This window comes from Onychomys torridus, chromosome 2, assembly GCF_903995425.1.
Source record: "Onychomys torridus chromosome 2, mOncTor1.1, whole genome shotgun sequence".
Taxonomy (NCBI): Eukaryota; Metazoa; Chordata; class Mammalia; order Rodentia; family Cricetidae; genus Onychomys; species Onychomys torridus.
The window spans coordinates 73,430,768-73,445,496 of record NC_050444.1 but is presented as its reverse complement, the minus strand read 5'-3'; the positions used below and the strand labels follow the sequence as shown (position 1 = coordinate 73,445,496).

General features: G+C 40.8%; 1 non-coding gene across 1 annotated transcript; it reads right to left on the bottom strand.

Annotated features, from left to right (window-relative positions):
* Positions 1-9,223: 9,223 nt before the first annotated feature.
* Trnak-cuu lies at positions 9,224-9,296 on the bottom strand. The gene has a single exon. It is a non-coding gene; the product is annotated as a tRNA-Lys (tRNA).
* Between the last annotated feature and the right edge of the window lie 5,433 nt (positions 9,297-14,729).

The following is a 14,729-nucleotide window of genomic DNA, read 5'->3' as shown; positions in this document are numbered from 1 at the left end:
AGACACTGTGGAATCCTATGAGAAGCATTAGTGACAGCCATTCTGTGCATGTCAGCATTGAGACTTTATCTTAAATACACAAGTGACAGCTCATAATTTGTTGTTTTATTGTCCTTGAGCCACAGTGCCTTTATTGGGTTCACTCTAAGTCATCCATTTGACCATTAAACACTTGACCAAATTGGCAGCTAACCATCCCCCATTTGTGGTTAGTTTGGAAGGAACTTGAAAGTGTCCCTTGCAGCTGTCTGCTTACTCCCTGCCTGGTCTCTGATTTCTCTCCCAGGATTTATGACTGGCACCTTTTTAATATTTTCACTCCCCACACAGTTGGCACATGGCTGTGTCAGAAGGTTTAACAGAATGCCTCTAGGGCAGGTGTGATATTAGGGTGGCCAGCTTTCTAGAGTGGGATGGTCTACCTCTGGGCTGGCCTTCTCTGGGAGCCCTAGCACAGACTCCTGGGGCCCAGGCTATGTTCTGGGTGGTCCAGCTGGACTGGCTGCAAGCTGTACACTCGTTTCTGAATAGTAGTCTGCCTGGATGAAGATCACTCAACACCAACCAGATAATGCTTCTCTGCTTCAGGAATGATTGTTTGTTTGTTTGTTTGTTTTTGTTCTTCCAGACAGGGTTTCTCTGTGTAGCTTTGGTGCCTGTCCTGGATCTTGCTCTGTAGACCGGGCTGGCCTCAGACTCACAGAGGTCCACCTGGCTCTGCCTCCAGAGTGCTGGGATTAAAGGTGTGCGCCACCACTACCTGGCCAGGAATAATTTTTAAGGAAGGACATTGTCTTCCAGAGAAAGGAAAACAGAAATCTCATGTGGCCAAAGCAGAGAACCAGTGGGGAAAGAAGGTGGTGAAAAAGAAATTCTATTTAAAAAACAAGTTATTATATTTTTTTAGTATGTGCATGTGGCATGGCCAACATATGAAGGTCAGAGAACAACTTGAAGGACTCAGTTCTCTCTTCCCATCATCATGGGGCCCCAGCATGGAGGTAAGTGTATAACATGCAGAAGCCAGTTGCTTCCTTCCACTCCTGATCCTGGTTATTGAACTCGAGTCACAGGTTTAACACCAAGCACCTTTATCCACTGAGCCACCTCACCAGCCTTATGTAGAAACTTTTAAAATTATCTTATTAATTTTGGGATATTCTAATACTCTATGATAAGATCTAATACTTAATTGATTGCTAACTACTTATCAGCCATGAGTTAAGTCTTTCTATATATGTTAGGTTGACAATCCTTAACATAAAGCTATGGGGCAAGTGATATTATTATCTTTGCTTTCTGAATAGGAAAACTGAGACAGAGATGGTAAATAGATTGTCCAGAGTCATTCAGCTTAAAGGTCAAGATTAGAGTTAGAAACATGACCACCGATTTCAGATTGCTCACACTTAGCCACACCACTGCCTCATAAACAAAGTGTTCCACTCATGTGAGAAGGGAAGACAGGACTCTGAGTTCAGCATTCTGCAGACTAAGAGGGAAGGGGGAGGGGGGGAACGGGACAGTAGATCTCATCAGCTCTTCAGCATGGCTCTTCAGCATTCCTGAGCTGGACCTCATCTGTCTCCACTTCCCACTGTGTGACCTTCCTGAGCTACAGCCTCAGTAAACAATGTGGCCTGCGACCACCTTGTTTTATTTTTGCTTCTCTGCCTTCACACTTCTTGGAAAAGGGCTTCTAGGTTTGGAAAAATTCTCAGCTGCCTAGACTGAGCACACTGTCAGCACATTTGAATGTTCTCAGACCTTTCAGGTTAAGTTGTTGCCCATCTGTGCTTCCTGGATACATGTGCAGGCTACATGGCAGCATGGTTCTGGTAACAGTCTATCTTGATTTCTTCCAGGCACCTCCAAGCTGTGAGTTACCTCAAATCATATATTAGATCTAGCATTATTTTCAGCCCGTTATTGGGTCCCTATCAATACTTTCTGGGAAAAATAAATATCCATTGGAGAATTCTAAACACTCATAGATTTTGACTTCAAACTTATGTAAATAATTTGACTTTGGCTGTAGGTATGCTGATAATTTGCTTAATCCTTTTGCTTATCTTGGCTATTTCAAAACTTGTCAGTATTTAATAAATACTTCATTATTTTCATTGACAACAATAACAATAGCATATGAATTAAGAAGCCACTATGAAGATAATAATGCGGCTAAGTCCCAAGCTATACTTCTATTGTCAAGACCATGAATTTTTCCCTGTAACTTCTTCCTGGTAGGCTAGTGTGTCGATGGAAGCCGTGAAAGGACACAATTCTCATTCCTCTCAGGGACAGTAGGTTGGAAATTTTCATGTCTGGTGTTCTTACGAGTCTTTAAAATTGGAATAGGTTTGGAAATACTGATTTATGACAGATAGACAGCTAACTAGCTGATTTTACTGGAGTTACAATTGTGAAGTATGTTTTCTACTGTAGCATGAATCTTAAAAGGTCTTATTAATAAAAACAAACCCAAGGCCAGTTATTGGGGTGAATGCTGGAAGATCAGAGAAGCAGAACAAGCCACAGCCTCACCTTGCCAATTCCTCAGCTGATCCTGTTTCGTCAAACTGGAAGCCTCTGAGTCCTCATCTGAATGGGTCTCAGCTGAACTGTTGCTCAAAAGCCTAAAAGCTTAACCGGCTCTAATTCCTAGTTCTCATGCCTTCTATACCTTTCTGCTTTCTGCCATCACTTCCTTGGATTAAAGGCTCTTGTTACCATGCCTAGCTGTCTCTAGTGTGGCTTTGAACTCACAGAGATCCAGGCGGATCTCTGCCTCTGGAATGCTAGGATTAAAGGCATGTGAGCCACCATTTTCTGGCCTCTATATCTAGTGGCTGTTCTGTTTTCTGACCCTAGATAAGTTTATTAGGGTGTAGCCTAATCTCTCCTTTAACAGCTGACCGAGTGAAGGCATCAGCTTCTTTTCTTCCTTCTTTGTCTTGTGGGTTAATCATCTCTTACTGCAGTGAATTAACATCCAGTTGTTTCCTTTGTAGAACATTCTTTCTCACTCAGAGTGCTTTATTCCCCCATGCTGTGTGTGTGTGTGTGTGTAGGTGTACATGTATGAATATGGGTATGGAAGTCAGAGGTCAACCTTGGATGAGATTCCTCAGGAGCATTCCACATTGTCATTTGAGACACTGTCTTACTGTCCTTTAAGCCCACAAGCCTTAGAGCTCCACAGGGGTCAGTCTGTCTCCACGGAGCGCTAGCTGTCACACTGTGCTTTTTCACATAGGTGCTGGGGATAGACCCAGGTCCTCATGCTTGCTCAGCAACAGGACACCAACTGAGCTATCCTCCCAGTTCTTATTGTCTCTGTACTCTGCTCTTTGTTTCTTGTGTTGTGCCCTATCTTGTGTGTTAGAATTTGGTTTGTCATTCATTTCCTTGTTTTTCCCAACACTCACCCTCAATTGTGGAGCATCTCTGTCTCCTCCTTTGTCCTGAAGATCACTTTGGGTCCAGTCTCTGCTTAGCTCAGCATTTTTACCATTTACTCACTGAAACTGGTTTTGGGATATATGATGTCATTTGTTTATTGGGAAAGCCATTTTCTTCCTCCCTTGGGGTGGGGGGATAAAATCCTTGGCAGTACTTCTTACCACTACCCCTCATCCTTCCCAGGATGCACAGGAACAGTCTTTCTACCCATGATGTATCTTAGTTCTTCACATCTCTGTAGCTCATTTTGGATGATGTTTTGGTGTGTTATGCGAAGCAATGCCTATTGTAGAGAAACAGTTTGAAAAAGGTTTTCACCATCAGTGAGTATAGCCAAGTACACAAATGCTAGCTGGGGTGAGGGCGGGCAACTGGTAATAATAATGTAGAACGTTGAATCATTGTTGTACGTTCTTGAAGAAAGCTTATAAAATATTTCTATAATCTTGAAATGTAGATGGAATCTGTTAACATTAAAGCCAATAACCCTGAAGGAAGAGATTTTTAGATTAATAAAAAAATGACAATCTGGGGAAACTATTTGTACCATATGCAAAAGTTAAGAACGAAAATGCTTGGCTTAACAAGAGCTTTAAACAACAAAAGGATGAACATTGGATTAAAAGCAGCATTGCAAAGATGCTCCATCCTACCAGAAGTGGAAGGAAAATAAATCAAAATGATTATAATTCTGTTGGACATACTTTAAAGACTAATGAGAATAATGATAGAAAACGAGGACCAGGGGTACATCTGTAGATATACTGGAATGACCAAACAGGAAAATAATGAAAAACAAACAAACAAACAAACAAATAAATGCTGAGGGGATGGACAGCATTTGAAATCTCTGACACAGCCACCAAGACTACAAAATGGTACAACCACCTGGAAATTGCTTGTAGAGTTAAACACATACTTCCCATATAATCCTGTGGTCACTCTCCTGGGTATTTACACTAGAAAAATGAAAATTTGTATCTACACTCAAAATATACACATGTGAATATTATAGCTGGTCTATTTGTAACTGCTAGACGCTTAGGGGGAAACATCCTTTAGTGGGTGAATGCGCAAACTCTAATACATTCATACAGTGAAATAAAAAATTGAAACAAAAACTGTCACACTAAGCCCAGAACTATTGAGATATGTGATAATGTGGATGAATTTCAAAGCCTGAGCTGAGTGGAAGAAACTGATGTCAAAATGTTCTGACCATGTGTCTCCATCTATTTAACAGTCCCAAACAACAACAACAACAACAACAACAACAAAAATGATGAGGGTAGAGAATGTTAGTTATTATGCAGTGCTGTGCTATTCATTAAGTAGCGCTATTTACCATGCAAGAAGTGAAAAAAGCCGCGAGGCACAACAAAACCCACTATAAGAGTTTATTAGGGGAAGGGGACAGAAGGGATGTGCTTAGGCCTATTGAAAAATAGTACAGGAGGAAAGGGAGAGATATGTGGGGACTGGCTTTATGGATTCCCCACACACATGCACATATGGGCTTGCATAGCTACATCATGCATGTGCATAGATTACATGATCACACAGCGCATGGATTATGGATCACATAGGACGTAGAGCCCTAAGTGTCTGGCCAGTGCATGCGCGGTCATGGGGGAGTGTCTAGGAATTTACAGGATTTGACATATGTAGAACACATGACCTTAAGGGGAGCTAGCACAGGGACTTTTCTGAAAGGTGACAGTCTATATCTTGATTATGGTGACGACAGCACAAATATTTACGTTAAGATGCACAGAACAGTGTGCCACAAGAGAAGAAGGATATCTATTCTAGAGCAATCAAATCTCTCTTCTACATGCCCCTCCCCAAATGCAGCCTTTCTCACACTCCGTGTGTGAGAGGACACACTGATGCCAACTTTCATGGAGGATAATTTAGCTCTATGTTTAACATGTAAAGTTTAAAGAGTCTTTGGTAAAGGAAGGTGCTCTGCACTCTACCAAAGGAAAAATGTAAACACCAACCCAGCTACAAACCCTTTTATCTACAATGGTGACCTGCCTGAAAGATTGCTAGTGCAATGTTGGCACAAAGCTTGTGGGACTAACCAATCATTGTCTGCTTTGACTAAAGCCATCTACACTCAGCACTGCTTGGGTGACCAAGAACCTGAGACTAGATAGCCCAGGCTCTGACGGAAAAACAAAATCCTACTGTTTTAAACAATAACAACACAACATAGTAATTAGAAGAAAACTCCTAAGGAGCTGAGCTGTGGTGGCACATGCCTTTAATCCCAGCACTCGGGAGGCAGAGGCAGGCAGATCTCTGAGTTTGAGGACTGAGGACTGAGTTTTGACTACAGAGTGAGTTCCAGGACAATCGTAATATTCAGAGAAAACCTTTCTCAAAGTAAACAAATGAATGAATAAATAAGTGAAATGAAAAACAACAAGCAAATAAAACACACACACACACACACACACACACACACCACCACCACCACCACCACCACCACCACCACCACCACCACCACCACTAACAACAACAAAAAAAACTCCTAAGGACATTCTGCAACTCAAGGATCAGTGCCTTGCTCAGCCACCAGGGAAGCTCCCTCCTGCAGCAGATGGGAACAATAAGGAGAGCCACAGCCAGACAATATGCAGAGAGAGAGACACCTTGGAACATTCAGCCCTAAATGGGATCTCTCTATCAAATACCTCCCCTCAGGGCTCAGAGAACTCTGAGGAAGAGGAGGCAGAAAGAGTGTGAGTACCAGAGGGGAAGAAGGACACTGTGAAAACCAGAGCCTCTAAATGAACAGGATGGAAGCACATATGAACTCACAGAGACAGAGGCAGCATGCGCAGGGCAGGTCTGCACCAAGTGAGATCCTAGAGCTGGAAGGAGAAGAGGACACACCCCCATCCCTACCTAACCCAGAAGCTATTTCCAGTTGATAACCACTTGCAAATGAAAATGTTGTTTTCTCCAAGGGAGTATAATTGGGAAAGCAAACTACTTTTAAGGATAGGCTGCATGCCCAGCAAAAACAAACTCAATGACATCTTTGGAGGTTCCTTGTCTCATAATGTATTGCCAGGGATTTTTTTCGTAAATCTTATTTTTAATTTTTGTTTTGTTTTGTTTATACTTACTTTTTTCTCCCTCTTTTTATCCTACAGGTCCTTTGGGTATATATTATGACTTCCAGTTTAGTGTTTTTATGGGATGCTGAGTATACAAGCTAGTGGGTCTCTGTCTATATCTGTTTCTTGGTCTCTTTTTCTTCAGTTTGCTTTGTACTATCCTGATGTGTTTGTTTCTGTTTTATCTTTTTTTTTTTTTAATTATTTGCCCTTTCTTCTTCCTTCTTTCCTTGCTTCCTTCCTTTTTCCTTTTTTTTTTTTTTTTTTTGCTTTTTTGAGACAGGGTTTCTCTGTGTAGCTTTGTGCCTTTCCTGGAACTCGCTTTGCAGACCAGGCTGGCCTCGAACTCACAAAGATCCGCCTGGCTCTCCCTTCTGAGTGCTGGGATTAAAGGCGTGCGCCACCACCGCCTGGCATTCCTTCCTTTTTCTTTCCTTTCTTTCTTTCTTTCTTTCCTTCCTTTCTTTCTTTCTAAGATACCTGTTTATTTTCTAATGAGAACAACAATGGATGTTGATTTGGATGGGTGGGGAGGTGGGAAAGATCTGGGAGAAGAGTGAAGGGAAACCATACCCAGACTATATTGTATGCAAAGTAAATCTGTAATCAATAAAAAACAAAGTTAAGAGTACTGGACTAGGAAAAAAGTAAATGTCAAGTTCATCTGTTCAACTGCTTAGCAATCCCACTCTTCAAAAATATATTAACGACTGTTTGACTATGTGTGCTAAGATTAGGCCATGTCTGCATTTTCAGGAGTGCATGAGAAAAGACACACACTACAGGGTGTGCTGTAGTGGGTAGCCATCCCAGCAATGGCCTGGAAGTTCCAACCCCCCTGAGGCTTTGGTAATGGTCACGCCCACAAGGCGAGGGGGGGGACGTGGGGGAGTGAAGACCCAGGAGGATCAAGAGGAGAGGTCTCTCTTGGTTCTGGGACCCTGGATGCTGGAGGTAGACCAAGCAGAGTTCTCCAGAGAACACCGCCGGACTGCGCCATACCTTTGCCAGACCCTGCAACCTACCTATCCCTTCAATTGTAAGTTACCCCACAAAATAAACCTCCCTTTTAACTACATGGAGTGGCCTTAATAATTACACCAGTAGTGTGCCCTTATGGCATGACACATATTTAAAAGAATGACAGAAATTTGGATTTGTTTGTATAGAAAAAAGTTGATATATTATACAAAAAAGAATTAGCGCCGGGTGGTGGTGGTGCACACCTTTAATCTCTGTGTGTTCAAGGCCAGCGTGGTCTACCAAGCGAGTTCCAGGAAAGGCACAAAGCTACATAGAGAAACCCTGTCTCGAAAAAGAAAGAAAGAAAGAAAGAAAGAAATAGCTTACCAAGAGTGTGTATGTAAGCATGGATGTTAAAACAAGAATATTTCCAAGTACATACATTTTATTCAATGAAAAACTCTGAAGGAATGGACACTAGAGACCGGCATAAGTCATTGCTGGATAGGGCCTAGAAATGATCCCTTTTTCTTATTTTTTTAATTAATCATTTTATTTTATGCCTTTGTTATAATCTGGACATTTGACCATGAGCATCTAGTATTTATATGTGTTTACAACCTACTTCTGCTTGGTGAGATGACTCAGTGGATAAAGGCTCCTGTTGCTGAGCCTGATGACCTGAGTTGGAGCCTTTGAACCCATGTAGTAGAGGGAGAGAACTGACTTCCAGAAACTGTCTTCTGACCTCCACATACATACTGTGGTGTGTAGTGCCCCAACCCCAGATAAATAAATAAATAGATAAATAAATGTGTGAAGAGAGCCTTAAAGTTTTATTTCTGGGTTGGGGATTTAGCTCAGTGGTAGAGCTTGCCTAGCAAGCACAAGGCCCTGGGTCCTCAGCTCCAGAAAAAAAAAAAAAAAAGTCTTCCGGGGCTGGAGAGATGGCTCAGAGGTTAAAAGCACTGACTGCTCTTCCAGAGGTCCTGAGTTCAATTCCCAGCAACCACACGGTGGCTCACAACCATCTGTAATGAGATCTGGCACCCTCTTCTGTATACATAATAAATAAATAAATCTTTTTAAAAACGTTTTATTTCCATTTTCACGAGACTCATGTAAGTTTGAAGACTTGAGTTTTAGTCTATGTTAAAATTTTTCTGAGTCAAAATAGATTAATTTAAATGCCATAACCACTCTAAAAATGTTCTGCCTGAGTATACTACAAAATATCACTTTAGCTACATACTCTAACACTGCTGAACCAAATATTAAACCTGTTTAACTATTTAACTTTCCACCTTTTAATGTGTGTGGATTATAAACACATTAGAAGCATATTTTTAAGTAATTGATGTAGTGGATAGCCATCCCAGCATTGGCCTGGAAGTTCCAACCTCCACTGAGGCTTCAGTAATGATCACGCCCACAAGGCGGGGCAGAGGGGGGAGCAGAAGACCGAGGAGCAGGCGGAGGTGGCTCTCTTGGTTCCGGGACACAGGACGCTGGAGGTGGACCGAGCAGAGTTCTCCAGAGAACACCGCCGGACTACCCTATACTTTTGCCAGACCCTGCAACCTACCCCTTCATTTGTAAGTTACCCCACAAAATAAACCTCCCTTTTAACTACGTGGAGTGGCCTTAATAATTTCACCAATATCTGGCGCCCAACGTGGGGCACGAACCCACGACCCTGAGATTAAGAGTCTCATGCTCTACCGACTGAGCTAGCCGGGCTGGAATGGATATGTATAACATGTTATGGTAGACTATCACATACATTAGTAAACAAATTTAGTAATATAGCAGCCTTTGCACTGTTATGAATTCTTATATGTTGATACAAATATAAACTTTTTATATTCCTATTTAAGATAATTTGTATATTGATACAAATACAGAACTATGTTTGTTATATTGTACACATATTTTTACTCTTATTTGAAATATTTGTATATTGATACATATGTGAATTTATGTCTGTCATACTGTATGTATGTTCTACTTCTGTTTAAGATATTCTGTATACTGATATATATTTAGGATTATTATCATATTGCATATTGCACTATTCATTCCTACCTCTGTTAAAGATATTTTGTGTATTGTCACAATTTGAAGTCATTGTCCTTTTACTGTACAATTCCTTACAGACTCTTTGCCTTATTTATAGGAAGCCTTAGTCCTTAGGTTGTTTAGGTAGATGAGACTTACAGAGTTATTGTCACCTATGCTTGTCACCTCTATAATTATGTTAGTTAGGTTATCCAGATTTATAAATACATAGGTCAGATGGACAGGTAATCTTCAAACACTTCATGGACCTAGAGAATATGGCATTTAAATAATTTAGCATTCTGTTGACGTGAGACACAATTGCTCCTGGCAGCACCAATTTGATCCCGAGTGAATGTTGGGCTTCTAAGACATTTCCATTTGGAAGTTTGTCTTCTTGGCACAAAATAGCCTACTGGGCAAAGAACTGCCCTTGCCTCAACTGCTGACAGTACAAATGCTGTCCTTTCTGGACAAGCGGGATACAATGAAAGCGACCACCATACTTTGCCAAGACAGGGTAAGATGGTCTTTCAGAATTCCTGCTTCTGAAATGGTCTGTCAGATACTCTAGGCCTGTAGCCAATTTGAATGCACCAACGATACTGAGAAACATTAGGTGACTGTCCAGGCTGCTAGCTGTCTCTGTCTACTCTTGCAAGACTCCTGAAAGTCACTTGCGTCCTTCTCCCATTTCTCAGGTATTATTACATTCCTTCTCAGGTCTTTGATGAGGTTGGAGATTAGCAGTTATAGTTACAACTTAGTATATATACATATATAATATCTTAGATAGAATATATTATGTATTAGACTCAGGTTCTTTAGGATAGGATACCTTTTGGAATGATCTTTGTAACATGCCACCTACCCACGCTCTAGACTTCCCTGGATTTTACTATGTGTTTTTTGCTTGACATTGTTTGCACTTATTGTAATTCCAACTTATCTAAGTCATTATCCCTCATTACTCCTGGACAATATTTGATAACCATCTCTTTGTGTATAGTCTTGTATTAGGTTAGAACTTTCTTATTTAGACAAAAGGGGGAGATGTAGTGGATAGCCATCCCAGCATTGGCCTGGAAGTTCCAACCTCCATTGAGGCTTCAGTAATGATCATGCCCACAAGGCGGGGCAGAGGGGGGAGCAGAAGACCGAGGAGCAGGAGGAGGTGGCTTTCTTGGTTCCGGGATGCCGGACGCTGGAGGTGGACTGAGCAGAGTTCTCCAGAGAACACCGCTGGACTACCCTATACCTTTGCCAGACCCTGCAACCTACCCCTTCATTTGTAAGTTACCCCACAAAATAAACCTCCCTTTTAACTACGTGGAGTGGCCTTAATAATTTCACCAATAAATTGCCTTTTATATGCAAGATGCAAATCCTTGGGTTGGAGAAAAATAACTGCAAAATGTTTATATGGTTGAAAATTGAATATTGCTAAGTACAAAGTATAACTTTATGTATAGGGTGACTGAGAGAATCTCTTGAGAAGGCTATTTCTTCCTCAGTTTAGAAATTATGCCTGGATAAGTTGATGGTTGACTTAAAAACAGCTTCTTTTCAAGCATCCATTTTTACAATTAAGTTACTATGACTCTGTAGTTCCATTGAAATCTCATTCTCTCATTTGGGTTTGCCATTGCATGGCTTTAAGAAAATGAAGAATGTGAAGCTTCAAGTTTGGTTTTCATTGTGTTTTGTTGTGTTGTATTGTGTTATATTGCATTGCATTGCATTGCATTGCATTGTATTGCATTGCATTGTATTGTATATGTATGACACACTGGTCACTTCTCAGAACATCAGATGACACATTGTCTGAAGAACAAACGATTACCGTATGTCATGGACTCTCAAGTCACTGAAAATGCTCTCAGTCATACACTGAGGGTTCACCTAGGGACTCTTTGTCCTACTCATTTTCCTGATCTATTGCTTCTCCACCTTCACCTCATTGTCCCCCACCTCCCCTCCCCCTGTAGTGGTGCTTTTCATCTTGAATCTTTTACCTCCAGGCTTCAGTTCAATTAACCAAGTGACTTAGATCAAACTTTGGGCTCTTATGGGTTGTGTTCTTTGGTCTCATTTTTGGTCCCCCAAACAGAGGGCTGTTTTTGACCTCTCTGACTCCTCCTTGCTGATTTTACTAGGCCTTTGTTGCTGCTGAAAAGTGAAGATTTTTGAAGACTTTGCCTTTTGCTGCTTTGTGACTTAAGTTGGGTTCAGTACCAAGCCTAAACGTATATGACTATAAAACTCAAGCCCAAGCTAGCCTAACTAGAAACCCAGAGCTCTGTGGGGTCTTTAAGGGAAGATGAGTGCCTGATTATTAATGTAATAATCAAAATTAACTTATAATGTAGGATTCTCAGCCAGATTCAGCTCAGTGAAGATGTAGGGTAATTCACTATCTGCCATACTCACATGCTCCCAGGACGTTCTCAGAGTGGAAGACATACTGCCGAATGCCATCTTGCTTCCTCTCCCTGTTCTACCCCTAAGAGCTTCTTTTCTAAGGAACTACCAATGCAAAAGGCTGTAGAGGTCAAGTATGTGAGTCAAATGCATACCGCCGTGATTTAGAGAGGGTTTGAGAATGTAGAAAGAGCATCTCTATTGAGAGAACCCTTGTCAGCACCAGCCCTTGTTGATTGTGTTATCACATTTTCCACCTTTTCAACTGAAGTGATAATAGAGACTTTTGGTTGACATTTCCATTTATGTTAACTATTTCAGATAAAATTTCAGTACTCTTCTGCCCCAACCTATTGTCAAAAGGCTGGGTGTAGTCAGGGGACCCTCAGCATTGAACCACTAATAGAAACTGAAGTGCTACACTGTTAAGAGGTGCAATAAAGGTGTTCTGCTGTCGGGATCAGCATGGACGTCATTCCCCAAAGTGACAAGGGCATGTGGGGCTTGGTAGAGCCAGTCTTTAGCCATGTGGTTTGGTAAAAGTTGTAACACAAGTCACTAAAAATATGGCCAACAGCCTAACCTTTCTAAATCTCTAGCACTGCAGAGCTTTATACAGGCAGTGTTGAGTGGGAAGAGGGGCATTTCAAGAGAGAGATACTGGACTTCCCATTAACAGACAAGACTATGAGTGACTAAAAAAGTTAAAATGACCACATTTGCTCCTAGGTTGATGAGCAGTGCACATCATACTGACTCATTTAATGGAAAACATCATTTTTAAAAAAGACTATACATAGAAAATTTAGAAGGAGCCACATTTAACAAGTTCTTGAATATTGAGGAATATTTACATTGTATTTTAATATGACAACAACATTGAAGGAACTCAGTGGCAACAACAATAACAACTCTCATTTCTTGAACAGGATATATTCCAAGAAGTTCCCAAAACTTACACGACCAACTCATAAATACCTGGAGCAGATGCACAAACAGAAACACAGACATGGAATACACAGGACACATAGATAGGCTCTACAAATATGAGGGAAAACATCAGAAGACCAGCTTAAAATTTAAAAAAAAAAAAAAAAAAGGCTTAACATGTTTGGTTGATATCCCTGGGAGGCCTGTCCTTTTCTGAAGGGAAAGAAGGAGGGAGAGGAATATATGAGAGAAGAATTTTGAAAAAGGCTTAAATATACTGGGCTCTCCTCCCCCCAAATTATCTATCTATCTATCTATCTATCTATCCATCCATCCATCCATCCATCCACTTATTTATTTAATGTTCATTGGTGTTTGATCTGCATGCATGTCTGTTTGTATGAGATGTTGGTCTCTGGAACTAGCTGTGAGCTGCCATGTAGGTGCTGGGAATTGAAACCAGTCCCTCTGAAAGAGCAGCCAATGCTCTTAACCACTGAGCCATCTTTCAAGTCCCTGGGCTTTTCATTTAGCTGGTAGAGGCCTAGGATTAGCTCAGAATCCCTATATACTTTGACAACTCATAACCCCACCCACCAAAGATATCTCGCTATCTTATATAACAAGTCTTTTTCTATCCTGCCAGCCAGCTCCCATACAACGACATGGAGACTTCTTATTAATTATGAAAGCTCAGCCTTAGCTTAGGCTTGTTCCTAACTAGTTCTTATAACTTAAATTAATCCATTTATATTAATCTACATTCTGTCATGTGGCGTTCCCTCTCCTCCATCTTGTACCTCCTGTTTCCTCTCTGTGTTTCCTCGCTTCCCCAGCATGCCTAGATTCCTCTTCCTCTTCCTTTCTCTCCTGGAAAACCTGCCTCTACCTCCTGCTTAGCTGTCAGCCATTCAGCTTTTTATTACACCAGTCACAGCAAACACATCTTCACACAGTGTACAAATATCCCACAACAGTCTTAACCATCTTTATCTCTTCAGATTCTCTCCTGCTCTTTGTCAGTGTACATACATGCTTATAAAATATACTGTTTTCATGTGGTAAATTACAGTTTTTCCTTGTGAAGTTGTGAATTCTCTCTTCCCACTACTTACCTACAAACTGTTTTTCATAGTGTTTTTTCTTAGCTAAAAATTGTACATGCTTATCCCAGAATAACTGAAAACTACAGATATGTGTGAAAATATTACTCATAGTCTTACCACCCACAGACAACGGCTGCTAACAGCTAAGTAGGGGTTTCCAGTGTTTTCTATGCAAACATATTCAATGAAAAAACAGTAAATATATTTAAAAACCTTCTAAATATGAGTCACATATGCATAGAACTATAGCTTTGTCTTTACAATTAGCATTTACCATGAACAGTTTCCTGTGTCAGTAATCTTTGAACAGAATTTTAATTTCTCATGGCTGTCCACTATCCTATCATGTGAATTTAGTAGAGTTTATGTAGTATTTTTTATAAAGTTAGATGATTAAATAGTTTTGAAATGTTCACTCTTATAAGCAATAAGTGAAAATTATTCTTGAAGAAGTCCTGAACATACATATTTTTTAATTCACCATTTTTTCCTTTTTGATGTGTGTGAAGACTCACACAGGTTTCCCAATGAGAACTTACTCAGGGTCAGAGAATCTGGGCTTGCTTTACCCAGCAGGGCTGCATAATGGGATGATTTGACCATGGGTATGGTTACCAGGTGTTTGGAAGGGTCTACACTTGGCTGTAAGGCATGTTTT